Source organism: Scyliorhinus canicula, chromosome 8 (assembly GCF_902713615.1).
Source record: "Scyliorhinus canicula chromosome 8, sScyCan1.1, whole genome shotgun sequence".
NCBI classification, from domain to species: Eukaryota; Metazoa; Chordata; class Chondrichthyes; order Carcharhiniformes; family Scyliorhinidae; genus Scyliorhinus; species Scyliorhinus canicula.
The window spans coordinates 49,593,328-49,615,162 of NC_052153.1; the positions used below are offsets into that span (position 1 = coordinate 49,593,328).

General features: G+C 49.6%; 1 protein-coding gene across 1 annotated transcript in view; it reads right to left on the minus strand.

Moving 5' to 3' along the window:
- kcmf1 (potassium channel modulatory factor 1) overlaps positions 1–21,835 on the minus strand; it is a 161,158-nt gene that overhangs the window by 70,580 nt on the left and 68,743 nt on the right. The gene's annotated exons all lie outside the window — the stretch shown is intronic.

A 21,835-nucleotide genomic window follows, 5' to 3' on the forward strand; every position in this document is an offset into this window, starting at 1 on the left:
TGGGCGGGGTGGATCCCTGGAGGTTTGGGAGACCGAGAGCGCGGGTGTATTCCTTTTTCTCTCATGTCCATAGGGTCTATTCCCGAATAAATTTTTTTGTCCTGAGCAGGGGATTGATCCCGAGGGTGCAGGATGCCGAGTACTCGGCCATAGCGATTTCAGACCATGTTCCGCACTGGGTTGATCTGGAGATGGGGGAGGCGCGGGACCAGCGCCCGCTCTGGCGCCTGGATGTGGGGATGCTGGCTGATGAGGAGGTGTGTAGGAGGGTCCGGGGAAGTGTTGAGGGGTATCTTGATACCAATGACACGGGGGAGGTCCGGGTGGGGATGGTTTGGGAGGCTCTGAAAGCAGTGATCCGGGGGGAGCTGATCTCCATCCGGGCCCATAGGGAAAGGAGGGAGAGGAAGGAGAGGGAGAGACTGATGGGGGAGCTCCTGGATGTGGTCAGGAGATACGCGGAGGCACCGGAGGAGGGGTTGCTGGGGGAACGGCGTAGTTTGCAGGCCAAATTTGACTTGTTGACCACCAGAAAGGCGGAGACACAGTGGAGGAGGGCGTAGGGCGTATATGAGTATGGGGAGAAGGCGAGCAGGATGTTGGCGCTTCAGCTCCGTAGGCGAGATGCGGCTAGGGAAATTGGTGGAGTGACAGATAAGGGTGGGAATGTAGTGCAGAAGGGGACAGAAGTAAATGGGGTCTTTAGGGACTTCTACGAGGAACTGTACCGGTCGGAACCTCCGATGGGGAGAGGGGGGATGGAGAGCTTCATGAACAGGCTATGTTTCCCAAGGGTTCAAGAGGAGCTGGTAGAGGGGCTGGGGGCGCCGATAGAGTTGGAGGAGCTAGTCAGGGGGATTGGACAAATGCAGTCAGGTAAGGCCCCGGGGCCGGACAGGTTCCTGGTGGAATTTTATAAAAAGTATGCGGATCTGGTGGGCCCCCTGTTGGTGCGAGCCTTCAATGAGGCATGGGAGGGGGGGGCTTTGCCCCCGACGATGTCGCGGGCACTGATCTCTCTGATCCTAAAGCGGGATAAGGACCCCTTGCAGTGTGGATCATACAGGCCTATCTCGCTCCTCAATGTTGACGCTAAGTTGCTGGCGAAGATCCTGGCCACCAGGATAGAGGACTGTGTGCCAGGGGTGATACACAAAGACCAGACAGGATTTGTCAAGGGACGGCAGCTCAACACGAATGTGCGGAGACTGCTAAATGTTATCATGATGCCGGCAGTGGAGGGGGAGGCGGAGATAGTGGTGGCGCTGGATGCAGAGAAAGCGTTTGATAGAGTTGAGTGGGGGTACCTGTGGGAGATGCTGGAGCGGTTCGGATTTGGGGAGGGATTCATCAAATGGGTGAGGCTGCTCTACGCGGCTCCGATGGCGAGTGTAGTTACCAATGGAAGGAGATCGGAGTACTTTAGGCTCTACCGTGGGACCAGGCAGGGGTGCCCCCTGTCCCCCTTGCTCTTTGCACTGGCGATTGAACCTTTGGCTATGGTGTTGAGGGAGTCAGGGAGATGGAGGGGTCTGGTGCGGGGTGGGGAGGAACATCAGGTATCGCTGTATGCGGACGACCTGCTGTTGTATGTGGCGGACCCAGAAAGGGGAATGCCGGGGGTGATGGAGCTGTTAGCGGATTTTGGGGGCTTCTCGGGCTATAAGTTAAATCTAGGCAAGAGCGAGGTATTTGTAGTACACCCGGGTGATCAGGAGGAGGGAATTGGGAGGCTCCCGTTCAAGAGGGCAGTGAAGAGTTTCAGATACCTGGGGGTGCAGGTGGCCAGGAGTTGGGGGACTCTCCATAAGCTTAATTTTACCAGGCTGGTGGAGCAGATGGAGGAGGAATTTAAAAGGTGGGACATGGTGCCGCTATCGTTGGCGGGTAGAGTGTAGTCCGTCAAAATAACGGTTCTCCCGAGGTTCTTGTTCCTCTTCCAGTGTTTGCCCATCTTTATCCCTAGGGCCTTTTTTAGAAGGGTGACCAGCAGCATCATGAGCTTTGTTTGGGCGCATGGGACCCCGAGGGTGAAGAGGGTCTTCTTGGAGCAGGGTAGAGATGGGGGGGGGGCTGGCGTTACCCAATCTCTCGCGGTATTATTGGGCGGCCAATGTGTCGATGGTGCGCAAGTGGGAGATGGAGGGGGAGGGGGCAGCATGGAAACGGATGGAGTGGGCGTCCTGTGGAGATACAAGCCTGGGGGCCCTGGGAACTGCGCCGTGGCCATTCCCTCCTACGAGATATACCACAAGTCCGGTGGTGGCGGCTACCCTCAAGATTTGGGGGCAGTGGAGGCGACATAGGGGAGAAGTGGGGGGCTCGATGGAGGCTCCGTTAAGGGGGAACCATAGGTTCGTCCCGGGGAACATTGATGAGGGATTTCAGGGTTGGCACAGAGCGGGCATCAGACAGCTGAGGGACCTGTTTATTGATGGGAGGTTTGCGAGCCTGGGGGAGTTGGAGGAGAAATTTGGGCTCCCCCCGTGAAACATGTTCAGGTATCTGCAAGTAAAGGCATTTGCTAGACGGCAGGTGGAGGGATTCCCTTCGCTTCCCGCAAAGGGGGTGAGTGACAGGGTGCTTTCGGGGGTCTGGGTCGGAGAGGGGAAGATATCTGATATCTACAAGGTTATGCAGGAGGTGGAGGAGGCGTCAGTAGAGGAGCTGAAAGCTAAGTGGGAGGGAGAACTAGGGGAACAGATCGAAGACGGGACATGGGCTGATGCCCTGGAGAGGGTTAATTCTTCCTCCTCGTGTGTGCGGCTTAGCCTCATCCAATTCAAGGTGCTGCATAGGGCCCATATGACTGGGACGAGGATGAGTAGGTTCTTTGGGGGTGAAGATACGTGTGTCAGGTGCTCGGGGAGTCCAGCGGACCATGCCCATATGTTCTGGGCATGCCCGGAGGAGTTCTGGAAGGGGGTGGCGAGGACGGTGTCGAGGGTGGTGGGATCCAGGGTCTAGCCAGGATGGGGACTCGCGATTTTTGGGGTGGGAATGGAGCCGGGAGTGCAGGAGGCGAAAGAGGCCGGTGTGCTGGCCTTTGCGTCCCTAGTAGCCTGGAGAAGGATCTTGCTACAATGGAAGGATGCGAGGCCCCCAAGCGTGGAGACCTGGATCAATGACATGGAGGGTTTTATTAAGCTAGAGAAGGTCAAATTCAGCCCTGAGAGGATCGGTACAAGGGTTCTTTAGGCGGTGGCAACCTTTCCTCAACTTTCTGGCTCAACGATAGGGTACGGGGACAGTAGCAGCAGCAACCCAGGGGGGAGGGGGGGAAGGGGGAGGGAAAGGGGGGGGGGGGGGGGGAGGAGGGAAAGGGGGGGGGGGGAGGGAGACTATGACTATGTTTGTTTATTTAATTTTAATTTATTCTTAAGTTCTCTTGTTGTTTATTGGGGTTGGGGGGGGTGGGGGGTTGTGATACATGCGTTGATACTGTCTGGGGGGGTGTTACAGTTATTATGGGTTATTTTGTTGCATTTCATTGTTTGTCGTTATATTTTATATTTTCTGTAAAAAATTCCAATAAAATTATTTTCAAAAAAAATATATAAAAAATGTGAACCATACGAAACATTCTTTAACAAGATTGGAAAATAATGATCAAAACCTCCATTTGTTCCTTCTCATAGCAGCCTGGAATAGATATCATCTGGGCCTGGCAATTTATTTACTTTCAAGATACTAAACTAGTCAAAACATCTCCTCTCACTACTTTGATACTCTTTCTCGACTACAATGTCTGCATGTCTCCAGCCATATGCCTGCCAGCAGAACATAGCTCGATCAGTTCACGTCCAAGAGTTGCCAGAGATCAGGTCTCCCAGAAGAACTTTTTCAAAATAGCAACAGTGATTCTGTTGCTACACTAGTAATCCAAAAGTCTGGAGAAGTAATCTGGAGATTCAATTCCACCATGGCAGCTTGTGAATGCAAATATATATATATATTGGGAACAAAAAGCTAGCAGTGTATCAGTAATGATTATAATGACGCTATTGGATTGTCTTAAAAATCTAACTGATTCACTAATGTCCTAAAACCTACTCTCCTTACCTGAGCTAACCTATATGTAACTTCATAGCAATGAAGCCAACTCTCAGCTGACCCCTGAAATGACCTAGCAAGCCAACCATTTGTAACATATCGTGTGCATGACTGGACTTTAACATAGATAGCGGGTTCAGATATGACTAAAACACACGCAGCCCATCTAACCTTGCTAAATCCTCCTTGCTGACAGCTAGCGACTTGTGCCAATGTTGAGAGATATCTCACAAACTAATCAAGCAACAATCTAACTTAGTCACACTCAAGAATTATATTGGCCCAACATCACAAACTCCTCTATCACAATCCCTTGGTTATGTCCTGCCCCAGTGTCAGGTCATACCCACTAAAGGGGCAGCAGTGGTATAGTTGGGCAGGAGTGCCTTGGGAGAACTAAACATTAATTCCAGACCTCATTAAGTATCATGGCATCAGGCCAAACAAGAGGAAGGAAACCATCAGTTAACTACCACTTATTCCTCTCTTTCAGTGATAAATCAGTACTCCTTCATGTTAAATGTCATTTGGAAGGAGCAGAGGGGAGCTCAGGCACAAAATGTAACCAGGATTGGGAGAGTGTGGGGAGTGTGGCACTATGACTGCTCTACCTGGAATGGATTCAGAACAGATCCAACAGTTCAAAGCTGGGTACATGCAGAACAGAGGCAGCAGAATTATATTTAAGCACAATCTGTAAACTCATAGCCCTGCATATCCCTCTCAATTACCATCAAGCTAAGCAACCAATCCTCCTTCAATGAAATGTGTGGAAGAGCAAGCCAGAAGCAACATGAGGCATATAGAAAATAAAGTGAAGCTACAGCACTGGACCAAACGCATACAGAGAAGCAGAAGTAGCTCACTACAGACCTATCTATGCCATCCTACAAGCAGTGGAGCAAATTTAAAATCTGCAGTTTTGCCACATTCAGTTATGATATGTGGACAGTTAAACAATTAATAGCAAGAGACAGCTTCATGAATATCCAGATTCTCAACAATGGCAGGGGACAGTATGAGAGTACAATTGACAAGGTTGTATCATTTGCAACCATCTTCAAGCAAGAGTGTTGAGTGGATGACCCATGCTTCCTTCCTCTTTTCAGCCCCCATCATCACAGATACCAGCATTCAGCCAATTAGATTTAGCCCACGTGATATCAAGAAACAGCAAAGCGCACTGGTCACAGCTCTGCGTCTCAATACCATCCCATCTGTAATGTTGAAGATTTGTGCTCCAGAACTAGCCATGCCTCTAGCCAAGCCGACCCCAACAGCTGTGCTACCCAACAATATGACAATTGACCAGGTGTATCCTGCCCACAGAAAGCAGGACAACTCCAATCAGCCTACTCTCAAATCAGCAGCGAAGTGATGGAAGGTGTTGTCAACAGTGTTTTATCAAGCAGCATTAACTCTCAAATAACCTCTTCACCGATATTCCTTCCATCTACAGAATTCATTGCAACTTTGATCCAAAAATGGACAAAAGTTTGGAATTCCAGAGATAAGGCAACGCAACTGCCCTGGACACAGAGGGAGCATTTGATCTGGTATGGCACCAGGGAGGCATGATAAAATTGAAGTGAACATGGCTCAAGGGGAAAACTCTACACTGACTCATCGAGCACAAAGGAAAATAATTATGCCTGTTGAAAGTCAATCTCTTAGTCCCAGGGCATCACTGCAGGAACTCCTCAGGGAACTTTCTTAGTCTCAAGCAACTTAGTTGCTTTATTAATGACCATCATGAGGTCAGAAGTAGGTACGTTAATTGATGAATACATAATGTTCAGTAGCGTTTGCTGCTCCTCAGGTACTAAAGTAGTTTGTGCCAATATGCAACAAGACTTGGACGACATTGAGATTGGGCTAATAAGTGGAAAGTGGCATTCAAACCACACATGCCAACAATGACCATCTCCTACAGAAAAGTATCTAACCATCTTCCCATGACACTTAATGGCATTATGATCGCAAAACACCCCACCATCAACATTCTGGAAGTCACCATTGACCAGAAACTGAACAGGACCAGGCATTACTGTGATAGCAAGAGCAGTTAAGAAAATGAAAATCGCTTATTGTCACGAGTAGGCTTCAATGAAGTTACTGTGAAAAGCCCCTAGTCGCCACATTCCGGCGCCTGTCCGGGGAGGCTGGTACGGGAATCGAACCGTGCTGCTGGCCTGCTTTAAAAGCCAGCAATTTAGCCCAGTGAGCTAAACCAGCCTCACACCAGACCAGACCTAAACCAGAGTCTGGGGGCGAGATTCTCCGCAAATGCAGAGAATCTTAAAGGCTGCCGTGGGACAGGCCGTGACCCACGGCAGCCTTCACGCCCACTTCCGGGGCCGATTCTCCCCCCCGGGCGGGGCTAGGAGCGCGGCCCCGTGCGTCACGGCGGCGCAGCCTTGATGACGGCCGTCAAGGCCGCACGTCAAGCGTCACGCCGGCTGACGACATCAGCCGCGCATGCGCAGGTTGGACAACTCTAACCCGCGCATGCGCAGTTGGCGTCTTTTCCCTCAGCCACCCCGCAAGACGTGGCGGCTTGATCTTGCGGGGCAGCGAAGGGGAAAGAGTGCGTCCAAACGGGCATCTGGCGCCCGTTTCATGACGGCAGCGAGCAGGTGTGTTTGCTGCCGTGTTGAAACGGACGTGAAGGCCCGGCCGCTCGGCCCGTCGGCCTCGGAGAATCGCCGCTCGCCGTAAAAAACGGCGAGCGGCAATTCGTGGCGTGGGTCGGGAGGGCGGGGGGGGGGGGGGGGGAATAGCGGGAGGGCGTGAAAAATGTCGGGAGGCCCTCCCGCTATTCTCCCACCCGGCGTGGGGGGCGGAGAATCATGCCCTGGGTTTCTACAGCGAACAGTTAATCTCGCGACTCCCCCAAAGTCTTTCCATTACTTTCAACACACAAGTTAAGAATGTGACCCAAACCCTCCTATCCTACACTTGCCTGGATAACACAATCCGACAACACAATCCATTTGAACAGTTCCCATCTGGCATATTCACTCCCTCCATCTGCCATCTGTGTACCATCTGCATGATGCATTATAACAATCACCAGGCAGAGACGGTGGACTCGAACTGAGGGGCTGGGGACTGATGTACATAGTCCGGAGGCCTTGTCCTCCTGGGTATCCTTTCGTTTTTCTGGTTGTGTTTGTTGATGCCTTTTTGCTTTTTTGCTTTTTGGGGCTGTTATTTATTTATTTGGGTGCTTACCTGTTTTTCACTGGTGGAGGGCTGGGGAGCTGTTCGCGGGCCCGCTGGGTCACGCGCCCTTCTTTTTCCCGCGTGTTGGGTCGGGGGGGCGGGGTCTGGGATGGAACCGCGGGCTTTCTTCCCGTGCTGGAGGCGCAGTGGGCGGGACCGGCACTGGGTGGGGGGAGTGGTGCTTGTGTTACACCGGGGGGGGGGGGGGGGGGGGGTCATTGGGGTGGTGGGAGCAGCCGGGGTCAGCAGGAGTCGTCTGACTTACGGAAGTACGATGGAAGGGATTACACAGCGAGGGGGGGGGGGGGGGGGGGGGATAACTGGGTTGCTGCTGGAGGGGCTGAAGGGGAACTGCTGGTAATGGGGGGGGGGGGTCTGCCACCGTGGGGAACGGGCCTGGGGGGTTCTGCGGGCACGTGGTGAGCCGAGGGAGAGCTATGGCTGACCGGCGCAGAGGGAGGGGGAAGACCCCCCAGATTCGGCTGGTCACATGGAACGTGAGGGGGCTGAAAGGACCGGTGAAGCGGTCCTGGGTCTTGGGCGCATTTGAAAGGGCTGGGAGCAAACGTGGCTATGCTCCAGGAGACACACCTTAAGGTGGCGGATCAGGTGAGGCTGAGAAGAGGCTGGGTTGGACAGGTGTTTCACTCGGGGCTAGATGCGAAGAATCGAGGCGTGGAGATTTTAGTGGGCAAGAGCTTGTCGTTCGTGGCGTCAAGTGTGGTGGCGGATAGCTGTGGTAGATACGTAATGGTGAGTGGTAGGCTTCAAGGGGAGCGGGTGGTTCTGGTTAATGTGTACGCCCCCAACTGGGACGATGCAGGTTTCATGCGGCGAATGTTGAGCCGGATTCAGGACCTGGAGACGGGGGGCTTGATCCTGGGAAGGGGATTTTAATACTGTGTTGGACCCAGCTCTGGATCGTTCGCGGTCTAAGACGGGCAAGAGGCCGGCTGCGGCCTCAGTGCTTAGGGGGTTCATGGATCAGATGGGAGGGGTAGACACTTGGAGGTTTTTGAGGCCGGGAGGTAGGGAGTTTTCCTTTTTCTCCCATGTCCACAAGGCTTATTTCCAGATTGCTGTTTTTGTCTTCAGCAGGGCGCTAATCCCGAGAGTGGCGGGGGCGGAGTATTGGCAATAGTCATATCTGACCACGCTCCGCATTCGGTGGACCTGGAGCTGGGGGAGGGGAAGGATCAGCGCCCGCTGTGGAGGTTAGATGTGGGGCTTCTGTCAGAGGAAGAAGTATGTGGGCAGGTCCGTAGGTGCGTAGAGCGGTATTTGGAAGCTAATGACAATGGGGAGGTGCAAGTTGGGGTGGTCTGGGAAGCGCTGAAGGTGGTGGTTAGAGGGGAGCTGAGATCTATTCGTGCGCACAGGGAGAGGGGGGGGGGGTTGAGAGGGAGAGGTTGGTGGAAGAAATGGTAAGGGTGGACAGGAGGTATGCGGATGTCCCGGAAGAGGGGCTTTTGAGGAAGCGTCGCGGTCTCCAAGCGAAGTTCGATATACTGACCACCCGGAAGGCGGAGGCGCAGTGGAGGAGGGCGCAGGGGGCGGTATATGAGTACGGGGAGAAGGCAAGTTGGATGCTGGTCCACCAGCTCCGGAAGCAGGAGGCAGCGAGAGAGATAGGGGGAGTCACAGATGCAGGAGGGAACCTAGTGCGGAGTGCGAGGGACATTAATGGGGTGTTCAGGTCCTTCTACGAGGAGCTGTACCAGTCGGTGCCCCCTAGGGAGGTGGGCGGGATGGACCGCTTTCTGGATAAGCTGGAGTTCCCAAGAGTGGAGGAGGAGCGGGTGGAGGGTCTGGGGGCCCCAATCGAGTTGGAGGAGCTGATGGAGACGCTGGGGAGCATGCAGACAGGGAAAGCACCGGGACCTGATGGGTTCCCGGTGGAGTTTTATAAGAGGTTCTCAGACCTGCTGGGTCCATTGTTAGTGAGGACCCTGAATGAGGCGAGGGAGGGGGGGGCTTTGCCTCCGACGATGTCTAGAGCAATAATTTCACTGATTCTGAAGCGGGATAAGGACTCCCTCCAGTGTGGGTCTTACAGGCCGATCTCGTTCCTCAACGTGGACGCAAAGTTGTTGGCTAAGATACTGTCCAGGAGGGTGCAAGATGTGGTCCCGCTGGTTATCCATGAGGACCAAACGGGGTTTGTGAAGGGGAGGCAGCTGAATGTCATTGTGCGGCGGCTCCTTAATGTTATGATGATGTCGGCGGCGGATGGGGGGGGGGGAATAGTAGCATCGATTGATGCGGAGAAAGCCTTCGATGGGGTGGAGTGGAGCTACCTGTGGGAGGTGTTGAGGAGATTTGGGTTTGGTGAGGGATTCATTAGCTGGGTGATGCTGCTGTATAGTGCCCCGGTAGCGAGCGTGGTGACGAATGGGAGGAGGTCGGAGGACTTTCGGCTGTCCCGGGGGACGAGGCAGGGGTGCCTCTTGTCTCCCCTGCTCTTCGCATTAGCGATTGAACCCCTGACCATGGCGCTGAGGGATTAGAAGAACTGGAGGGGGATTGTGTGGGCGTGGGGGGCCACCGGTTGTCGCTGTACGCGGATGATTTACTGCTGTATGTCGCGGATCCGGCAGGGGGAATGCCAGAGGTGTTGAGGATACTTGGGGAGTTTGGGGACTTTTTCGGGCTATAAGCTCAACGTGGGGAAGAGTGAGCTGTTTGTGCTGCACTTGGGGGACCAGGAGAGGGAGAAAGGGGCGCTCCCGTTGAAGAGGGCAGAGAGGAGCTTTAGATATCTTGCCATCCAGATAGCTAGGAGCTGGAGGGCCCTACATAGGTTAAACTTTTCGAGGCTGGTGGAACAGATGGAGGAGGAGTTTAGGAGGTGGGATGCGCTGCCACTTTCCTTGGTGGGCAGGGTCCAATCGGTTAAGATGACGGTGCTCCCAAGGTATTTGTTTCTCTTCCAGTGTCTCCCCATCTTGATTCCGAAGACTTTCATTAGGAGGGTTAATAAGAGTATTCTGGGGTTCGTGTGGGCGCGGAAGACCCCGAGAGTGAGGAAGGTATTCCTGGAGCAAGGCATGGAGGTAGGTGGTTTGGCGTTGCCCAACCTCTGTGGGTACTACTGGGCTGTGAATGTGGCAATGATTCGCAGGTGGATGATGGAGGGGGAGGGTGCTGCATGGAAGAGTTTGGAGGTGGCGTCCTGTGTGGGCACGAGTCTGGAGGCACTGGTGACGGCCCCGCTCCCACTCCCCCCGGCAAGGTATTCGACGAGTCCGGTGGTGGTGGCTTCCCTCAAAATTTGGGGGCAGTGGAAGCGACATAGGGGGGAAGTGAAGGCCCCAGTTTGGACCCCGATACGGGGCAACTGCCGGTTTGCACCTGGGAGAATAGATGGTGGGTTTTTGAGCTGTCATAGGGCAGGCATCAGGTGGATGGGGGACCTTTTCTTCGACGGGAAGTTTGCGACTTTAGAGGAGATGGGGAAGTGGAGTCTCCCCTCGGGAATACTTTCAGTTATATGCAGATTAGGGCGTTTGTTAAGCGGCTGGTGGAGGAGTTCCCGCTATTGCCGCCAAGGGAGGTGCAGGATAGGGTGCTCTCGGGGACGTGGGTCGGATCTCGGCAATTTATCAGGTGATGCAGGAGGGGGAGGAGGCCTCGGTGGAGGAGCTGAAAGCAAAGTGGGAGGATGAGCTAGGGGCGGAGATCGATGAGGGGACCTGGGCGGACGCCCTGGGGAGGGTGAATTCGTCCTCTTCTTGCGCACGGCTCAGCTTAATTCAGCTGAAGGTGCTGCATAGTGTGCATATGACTGGGTTGAGAACCAGGCTGAGCCGGTTCTTTGGGGGTGAGGACAGGTGTGGGAGGTGTTCGGGAGGCCCGGCGAATCACGCCCACATGTTCTGGGCGGGTCCGGCGTTGGAGGGGTTCTGGAAGGGCGTGGCGGGGACCCTGTCCAAGGTGGTCGGTTCCAGGGTGGAACCGGGCTGGGTGCTCGCTATCTTTGGGGTAGCATCGGAGCCGGGAGTGCAGGAGGCGAGAGAGGCCGGTATTCTGGCCTTTGCGTCTCTAGTAGCCCGGCGCAGGATTCTTTTGCAGTGCAGGGACGTGAAGCCCCCAAGCCCGGAATCCTGGATTAACGACATGGCCGGGTTCATCAAACTGGAGAAGGTCAAGTTTGCCCTGAGGGGGTCGGTCGGTGCAAGGGTTCTTCCGGCGGTGGCAGCCTTTTCTTGATTTCCTGGCGGAGTGTTAGGGGGTGGTCATTCTCAGCAGCAACCGGGGGGGGGGGATTATGGGTCTGTTGAGGGGGTTTGTTTTTGCAACTATATGTTTGTTACTTTCTTTTTTGGTATTAATTTATCGCTTTGTATTGGGGGGAGGGGCTTTTCTTTCTGTTTTTCCTATGCCTTGTTTATTTTATTGTTGGGAGAAAAATTTTTGTTGAAAAATTTGAATAAAAATTATTTTAAATAAAGATATTGATGGTGGGGACCCAATTATAATAATTCCATTGAATATCATTGGGAGATGGTTAGATGTTCTCTTGTTGGAGATGGCCATTGCCTGGCACATGTGTGGCATGAATGTTACTTGCCCTGATCAGTCCAAGCCTGAATATTGTTCAGGACTTGTTGTATTTGGACATGGACTGTTTCAGTACCTGAGTCGGCGTAAATGGTGCTGAACATTGTACAGCCATCAGCGAACATCACCACCTTTGTCCTTATGATGGAGGGAAGGTCACTTATAAAGTAGCAGAAGATGGCTGGGCCTTGAACACTATCCTGAGGAACTCGTGGAGCGATGTCTCAGACTGAGATAATCGACCTCTAACAACCACAGCCATCTTCCTTTCTGATAGGTGCGACTCCAACTAGGGCTGTTTGATGTCACACCCTGTTAAATGCTGATTTGATGTCAAGGGCAGTCATTCTCACCTCACCTCTTTAGTTCAGCACATTTGTCCATATTTAGACTAAGGTGGTGAAGAGGTCAGGAGGCTAGTAGCCCTGACAAAACTCAAACTGAACATCAATGAGCAGGTTCAGTGCCACCTGATAACTTTGCTGATGATATTGGTGTTTTGATGTTCATATTCATGCTAAACATGCAGTGAGTAACACACAGTCCAATTACACAGTCCTTCTACAAAGCACTAAACCTGGGAAATTTGGTGAGTGAGGAAAGAGGTGATATTTTGGTCGCTAAAATTACAAGGTGCAGTCCGAAAGATGGAGCAAGAGGCAGAGCTAAGATCTAGATGCATTAATTAAAAGTAATTGTTCAAACAATGGAAGAACTATAGGAAGAGGGAGAGTTTTTTTTTTAAATCATGGGTAGGCAGCTGAGATTTGAGGCTTGCCATGTTGGAGCTTCAAGACACTTCATGTGTCCTTCGAGTCCATTTATGCACCAAGTATCTCCAGCTGCTACAGTGCAACCAGGGTTTCCAGGTTTGAGGGGCATTTAATTCACTTCAGAAAGCCAGGAAGGCCAAGATTCTCCTGGATTATTCAGTCCAGGAGGTGTCCACCCCACAGGCAGTGAGCACTCAGGTTAGCATCTGGGTGGCCTTTCAGGACAGGTAAGTAGTGCAGTACAGGAGTCTTCAGGACGTGTACTCTCTCAAACCAGTCCTCAGCATTGGAAATTGCTAAAAGAGTGACAATGCCTTTGAAGATGCGCAGTCAAAACCATGGCACCAAAACAGATAGGAACAACAAATAGTAGGAATGCTGTCATTATAGGAGAATCCATCGTTATGGGAACAGACAGACATTACTATGGCCATCATACAAGTCCTGCACGTTGTGGTGGTAAAAAACATGATGGACCTGTAAGGTGAATGAAGTGAGAAAAGAATGTAATTGAAGTCCTATGGTCAGATTTTCAGGAGCTAGAAGGATGTTAAAAATGGCATTTGATAAAAAAGCTGGTTAATACAATTAAGACATGTGGAATAAGAGGGTCAGTATTAGCTTGGATAACGGACTTAAGGACAGAAAACAGCACGTCGTGGCAAGTGGTTGTTTTTCCAGACAGGAGGATGGTAGCAAGCCTTCAAACCTGCCTTGCCATTTAATACAATCATGGTTGATCTATGCCAGCCTTTTCTGTCTTATTTTCCCACAGCACTCTATTCCTCGATCTAACAAATACTTACCCAGCTCCACTTTAAATACCTTTAATGATCCAGTCTCCGCCACCTTCCGGGGCAGAGAATTCCAGAGATTCACCACCCTCTGCGAGAAGAAATTTTAAATGGCCTGCCCTTTACCTTGTAGCTATGTCTACTTGTTTGAGACTCTTCCAGTCGTGAAAACATCTCACCATCTACTCTGGCGCGTCCCTCAGGATCTTTAATGTTTGAATAAGGGCTCCCCTCATTCTTCTAAACTCCAAAGATACAAACTATTTAGTCTCTGCTATGGAGACAAACTGGGCAAGTAGGGCCAGGTGAGCGGCTCATGCGGAGAGCCAGCATAGACACAATAGGCCAAATGGCTTCCGTCTGCACTGTAACCATTCTGTGATTCTAATGCGATCCAACTGTAAAAATGTTGAGAGTTGCAAATGAGATGTTAACATCCACATATGATTCCGGAGTGTCAGGTTGCTGTGCAGACGAATGGCAGATTAAAATTAATGCCGAGAAGCAGGAGGTGATGCCTTTTGGCAAAAGGGATAATGAGAGGCAATGTAGAATTAATTGGCACAGTTCCAAAGTGTGCCAGGACACACGGACCCGGAAATTTGTGTGCCAGATCTTTGAAGGTGGCAGGCCACATTGAGGATAGTTAGCAAAGCATATTATATTTTGGACTTCTTCAACAGATGTTTTGAGTACAAAAAGAGGGAAGTTATGTTGAACTCATAAAGCCACAAATAAAGTACTGCAATCAGTTCTGATCACCACACTTTCAGAAGGATATGAATGAAGTTCTTAAGAGGCTGCAGAGGAGATATGCTAGAATGGTTATAGGGATGAAAGAACTTAGCTACAAGGTTACGTTGTAGAAATAAGGGTTGTTTTCCAGGAGCAAAAAAGATTGAGGAGAGGTGATAAAGATATTGGCAGGTATAGATCATCCTAATACAACGCCTAAAATGCACAGATATAAGTTTTGGGCAAGACGTCGTCAATTTAACGCTAAGTGGTAATGTCCTGGAACCTTGCAGCCTGTAAGGATGGTGGAAGCGAAGACGATAAATGATTTCAAAAGAATTGGATTGCTGCATAAGAGAAGCAAACTTGCAGGATTACAGGGAAAAGTGGGGGAATGGGACTGACTGGATTGCTCGACAGCATGTGGGCATGGACTCAACGTGCTCAATGGCCTCCTTTGTGCCATATGACTACAACTAGAAATGATCCAGAAGTTAATTTTCTATTACAGTTCTCAGAGTAACTTTAACATGGTAATTGCATGAGGAGAAACATTTGAGATTTCCACAAAAGCGAAGAAATTTACATGAGATTTAAGTCGATGGATATGGTATGTTTCCAGATTCATTCTGATACAGTTATCTCGTATGCCACCAGTAATTGAAAAGAAAACCTTCAGGTTAGATCAAAATAAGCCCCTTTGTATGTAATTTTACCTCACATACATTCACAAGATTCAAAACTTTTGCCATATGGAAATTGGCTAAGCCGTCATTTCAGCCATGAGTTCAACCACATCCGATTGCTTGACTACCAGAGAAAATTAGCAGAAATTTCTGGAAGTTGAGTCCTCACACCAAACATACTTCACACTCATCCCTCAAATTGGTTTCAACCTTTTTTGACCCTTTGTGGAGATCAGCTAATATAAGCTAAGAATTAGCAGGGAATAAGTTTTGAATAAATAAATGATAACAAGTTGACCCAAGGAACTAATTCTGAACTATTTCTGTAAAGCAATGCCAATCATACAATGTGGCCTGATTTCGACTCATCTGCGGGTCTCAACACACTACACACAACTTCCCTCTGTGTTCACGGCCTGCCAACTGTCAGTCGGATGTTGCCGGTGTTGAGATTCAGTCCTGTTCCCTCTTGTGCTGAAAACACTGAAAAGTGAGGGAACAGCATTAGAAGACCTTCAGTTTTATTAAAGTTCTTCATTTAAATTACATGGATCCTGCAATAGACTTCCCAACAGAACTATTTTGCTTGTTCATCATAGACAGGTATCCAAACTTCCAACAGTTTGCATCTGTTAACTCTGCGAAAAGGAGAGGAAAATAGCTGTTTTGAGACAGCATTGGCATTAAAGTTGGAGTAAATTTTTTCCAGAGCTTGAATGTTGAGGAATAATCTATTGTTCTTTCATATTCTGGGTAGATTCAGAGCAGCCAAGGGTCTCCTTTGTGTCAGATTGAATTGCAAAATAGCCACTGGTTTAAAAGATATTGAAGTTGCCCCTCAGGTCAACTGCTGCTTACAATTAAGAAAGGGGTGTAACTGCATCGCAATATAAACCATGCTGGTTAAGATTTCTTTTACACATGTTTTCTTGCTCGTTTTCCTGACAACGTTTTGGGATCTCTTAACATTAGTGAAGATCAATGCACATATCATGAAGGGAAAAGTGAAACCATCATTACTATAGGGGTTAATACGAATATGGTTCCACAGAGGCTACATAAACAAAAATCACTACAAATACAACTAACATCTAGCATGTGTAAATGTTTCACCCAAACAATTAACACTGAATCACATGATGCAGCCTGGCAATAGGCAGAAATCTTAAAAACAGAATCCTATGAATATAAGTTCTTATATTAAGCACAACTGTGATTTATCTTCCTTTGCCTAAATCCCTGCAGTGACATTTACTCAAACAGTTCTTCAAATGTTTCAACAGATTGTCTCGATCTTAGTGACTGCTCAGTCTGAGGTTCTGCTTTTTAGATGAGATGCTAAGACGAAGGACTGCCTGCCCTCTCAAGTGGATATGAAGGATCCCATGGATCTATTTCAAAGGGCAGAGGGGTTTATCCCTGGCATCCCAACCAATGCTTATTCCTGAATTCAATATCACAGAAACAGATTATCGGGTCCATATTACATTGCAACCTATGGGGGTTTGCTGTGCGCAAGTTGACTCCGCATATCCTGTTCAGCAAGTCTCTGTTTAATTTGCCCCGCCTGTTTCACTTTAAAGTCAATCAGTTAATGGTGTCTGTATTCTTGTTTAGCATTGCGAGATTTGTTTTAATGTTTTTTCACGCTGATCTAATATAGGACCACAAAACCCAATTAGCAACATTTTGGAGCAGCCTTTGCTGCCACCTAACCCACCCTTTTGCTGTCCATGCTCGGTCACTGCTTAATACATCCTCATCCTGTCGACTCTCCAATTTATCAGCTCTGCAGCTCTCTAGCCCACCCTCTCACCAAATCTGCCTCCAGACTCTCCCGCTCACTGCTTCTCTCTCCTGAACCTTTGCTGTGTGCAAGGATTCTGGAAATGAGTAGCGAGAGGCAGGAGCTGGAGGAGCAGCTTTGTCTTGCAGAACTTACCTCCTACAATAAGCTTGGGATTCTGAAGGGAATGAAGTATAAACGGTGTGTCAGATGGTAATGGAAGAAAATCACAGAAAGAAAAAGAAATGGCCTAAATGCACGACTTCTCTCCAGACGATTGGCAAATTGCTTCTGTAATCAAACTGGCTGCTTCGGAGTTGGATCCTGAAGTTAGTTGACTGCTGAGTAGTTGTGACTGTGAGGTGGTTGGCTGCAGCTCCCCGAGCCGGTGAGAGAGTATAATTTCTGTCAGTACCGTAGCTCTGTGGAGGTGTTACGGACACGAAGGGGATTAATTTAAACATTCTTGATTTCTTCTCTCACTGTCCTTCTCCAATGTAAGAAGTCTTACAACACCAGGTTAAAGTCCAACAGGTTTGTTTCAAACACGAGCTTTCGGAGCACGGCTCCTTCTTCACCTGAAGAAGGAGCCGTGCTCCGAAAGCTCGTGTTTGAAACAAACCTGTTGGACTTTAACCTGGTGTTGTAAGACTTCTTACTGTGCTCACCCCAGTCCAACGCCGGCATCTCCACATCATGGCTTCTCCAATGTGACTGAGATAAACTCCTCAGTGATGCAAGGTCGAGCGGTAGCAATCCAAGCCACCATCACCATTGAAATGAGCAGTGACGTTGTGACCAGCTTCGATATCAGTGTCGAGGGCCTGATAGGTTAACGGCCCAACCTTGACCTGGTCAACCTCTTCAAGTCCTTCTGTCAGAAGAACGAGGTTCTGTGTACCATCCAGGGCAAAATGTCAGCAACGGGGTGGGAGTGGGAGGCAAAGTGGCAGGTCGACAAGGTCAGGAGGATGGTGTTAAGTGTGGCGGATTAGGGGAATCAAGGTGGGGTCAGGCTCAGACGGTGAGGTTGGGAAGGGGTGGGGTCAGAGGGTCATTTGGGGATCAGCTTGTGGGGTCAGGGTGGGGAACGGAACCTGGTATTCCGATTTTGAGGGTAAATCTGAGAGAATATTTGGAACCTGATATTCCGATTTCGAGGGTGGATCTGAGAGATTATTTGTGTGGGAGTCAGGAGGTGGGATCAGAGACAGTGTTATTCAAGTCAGAGGGAGTAGGGGTTGGGGTCAGAGGGCACACAGTCAGGATCAGAAGGACAGAATCAGATTATATAGAAAGAAAGGTACAGCACAGCCTGCTGCCTCACGGCGGTGAGGTCCCGGGTTCGATCCCAGCTCTGGGTCGCTGTCTGTGTGGATGTTGTACATTCTCCCCATGTTTGGTGGGTCTCGCCCCCACGGCCCAGGGATGTGCGGGCTGGGTGGACTGGCCACGCTGAGGTGCCCCTTGACTGGAAAGGCTTTGTCAGGTGTGCTCTGTGCACTACCTTTAGCTGCATCACCCCAGCCTTGCACACAAAGTTGAGACATTCACCCTCCACAGCACCTCACTCCACAGCCACTCCTCAAGCGCCATCCCCAACTCTCCTTCCCACTTTGCCTTAACCCTCTCCAGACGCTCTATCCACCTCCAAAATCCTCCCGTAAATCACCGAGATGACCCCTTCTCCAATCCCATTACCGACAACAGCCCCTCCAGCAACGAGGAAGGCGGTGCTACTGGAAAGGTCGGATAGACCTTCTTCACAAAATTGAGCGTGGCCCTACCACCGGACTCCTTGAATACATCCCCCAGGGCAAACGGAAGCAGCACCATTGCCAGCGACCCCAACCCTTACTGGAAACTGCCTCCAGCTTCACCCACAAAGCCACCATCTCCCTACTCCAGCCCTGTATCTTCTCAGCGTTCGCTGTCCAGTAATAGTATAACGTTTGGAAGGGCCAAGCCCTCCCACTGTCGCTTTCTCTGGAGCACCGTCCTCTTAATCCTTGCTATTTTACCTGCTCACTTAAGTGACAAAATCAGCCTATCATCTCCATAAAAAACGTTTTTGCAAAAAGACCAGCAGGCACTGAAACAAGAATAAAAATCGTTGCAGAATGTTCTTCTTAACCACCTGCACCTGGCCTGCCAACAATAGGGGAAGGCTATCCCACCTCAGCAAATCTGCCTTACCCTGCCACCAAACCCATGAAGTTCAACTTACGGAGCCAAGCCCAGTCCCGAGCCACATGCATCCCTAGATAACTAAAGTGGGTTGTTGACACCCGAAATGGTAACCACCCCCCATCCCAACTCCCGCCCGGAAACAAACACTCATGCTTTCCCAAATGTAACTTGCAAAACGGTCCAAATCAGTCCCATTATATACCCCACTGAACCCCCCTCTCACTATCATCCACCATTGTTCCGAGCACCTCCGCGCAATGGCCAGGGGCTCTACCGCCAGCGCGAACTTGGGGGGGGGGGGGGGGGGGGTGGAGAGAGATGGGGTACACCTAACTCGTTCCCATGTGCAGAGAAAAGTACCCGGAATTCATCTCGTTTGTATGCACACTCGCCATCGGGTCTTTATACAATGGTTTCACCCAAGCCACAAACATAGGCCCAATCCCAAACCTCTCCAACACCGCAAACAAATAACTCCACATGCTCAAACGCCTTCTCTGTATCCAGCACCATCACCACCTCCTTCATCAATTGTGTTTTGAAAGTAGTACAGGCAACATCAATTCGAATTGAGGGATACCAGTAGCAGACAAATAATCCAGAGGCCTGGAGCAGTAACCTAAAGGTGCAATTTCAAATCCCACCAGTCAGAGAATTCAAATTCAGTGAATTAAAGGAATCTGTAACAAAAAGGTGGTATCTCTATTGGTAACTTTATTGTAAAAACCCAACTGGTTCACCTAATGCCTTTAAGGAAGGAATTCTGTTAACAAGGATTTATTAAAGACAACTTTTACCATGCAAACTTGATTGAGCTCTTCAACAAACAACAGAAGGTTGATTAAGGCAACCTGATGAAGGAACCGTGCTTCGAAAGCTAGTGATCCCAAACGAACCTGTTGTACTTGAACCGGTGTTGTAAGGCTTCTTAATGTGCCCACCCCAGTCCAAAGCCAGCATCTCCACATCAAGGCAATTATATGGACTTTCAAAAGATGTTCTGTAGCCATCTTTGATGGCCATTTACAAAGGAAACATGGATACTTGCAAAGACTCAAGGGAAATATGGCCAATACAGGATTCAGGCAAACTCAGAGCCTAAATGCATATTTGCTAACAGAGAACCAGACAGTATCGAAACCTCGAGCCGATTTGCATTCTAATGGCCCTTTTCCCCAGGACAAAGGACTGGTACTCGGGTATCAGATACAATTCCAGACACATCGGCACCACTCCCTTCACCCAGGAAGCGGAAACAGCCACGGTCAATGACCGCTCAGGACACGCCCAGCCATCAAGGCACCCACCCCTTTATTGGCTCAAATCGAAGGCAGTAATCGAAGCCTGCCGAATTATTGGGTCCAAAGCTAAGGACCGCCCAAAAGAGCGCGAAACCCCAAAGGATAAAGAGAGACACTGCCATGTGTTCAATCTCTTTTGGCCCTGGCACACTGGCACGCTTCGGCCCGGCCTATACCTGAAGCCAACTGCAGCATCACAACTAGTAGCAAATCTAAGATCAACGATCGCTACCAGACAGGTGAGCCCAGCAGAACCGAAGTTACTTCTCCAGATCCAGCCACTCCAGATCCAAACAAAGGCCTTGTTCCTCTGCCAAAGCCGGGTCCCTGAAGCTAAGTACAGGTTGTTGTAGTGTTAGGTATAATTTAGCTTGTAGTGTTTTTATGTTGCATGTGTGAGTTAATCTTGTGTGTAAATATATTGAACTTGAACTAACAGATTCGTTGTTGGATCTTTGATCAATATCCGGTTGAACCTTGTGGTGGTATCATCTGATACCTGGCGACTCTGAAAAGCAATATCACTCAATATTAAAAAGGGAATCCTTATTGGCATCTCCGGTGCAAATTGGCAACAGTTCGATTATGTCTCACATAATAGACACAATAGCAAAGTAAAAACCCACGTGATTAAAGAGGCAGCGGCAGCACGGAAATATTGTAACTGCCTCAGAGAGGCAATCGGATTGCCACTCCGAGAACAGTTACTTCTGTAAATTCTTTTCCATGCTTGTCTTGTCCGACCTTCTGACTCAAGCTAGGTGAGATCCAGGAGGCGCAGCATTCCCCAAGGCCCAGTGTCAAAGTCCAGCACTGTTAGTTTGAAGCACTAGCTATCGTAAATCAGGCAAGTTAAAGGTCCCATTGAAATTGACAAGCCAGGGATAGAATAAATGTCCACAGGATTTGGAAAGGGGTGGGGAAGAGAAATCAGAAGTCTGGTGTTGGGAGCGTTGAGGAGTCCCTGGGTCTTACACAGTACCCAGAGGTTAGCAGAGGGATTGTTAGACTGGAGGGAAATATACAATGGTTTTCTTTCAGAACTCTGAAAGCTTACTGCAACAACATTATAAACATACCAGCGATACATACCAGAAGCAGCAACATAACCACATAAACCAAGTTGTGCAATAACCACGCAAAGCACACAACCCCTCCTCTCTACCATCAAGCAAAAACCAACCCTTCACCTGAGCACATCTTCCTCCCCAGCGTCCAATGACACTAATAAAGATTATTACCAGTATTATTTAGCTGGTTTTGCCCCCACAACCCAAAGATGTGCAGGCTAGGTAGATTGGCCACGCTAAATTGCCTCAATTGAAAAAAAATGAATTGGGTACTCTAAATTTATTTTAAAAACTTAGCTGACTACGGCCAACCTTCCCATCTCTCTCCCATCCTCCTCTCTCCCTTCATCTCATGTCTTCTCCTGTTTCCAGCCATCCTCCTTAGTCCATTTCAATTACCACCCACTGTCTAACCCTGCTCAAGTCTAATTCTACATTTGGTCTTCGCCACTTATAAGCAACTTTACGAGACTATTTAGTAAAGGTGAAAATGAGCCTGCATGTCACATGAACTTATGAGACGGTGCAAAACCTTTGATCCTAATATTTGCACAGATTTGTGCGATGGGCAAGCAACGATTACATCTCATAAAATGAATTTTATAAATGCCTGTACACAGGATGCTAAGTCAAAGTCAAGTCAAGATACCAAAAAATGTTTG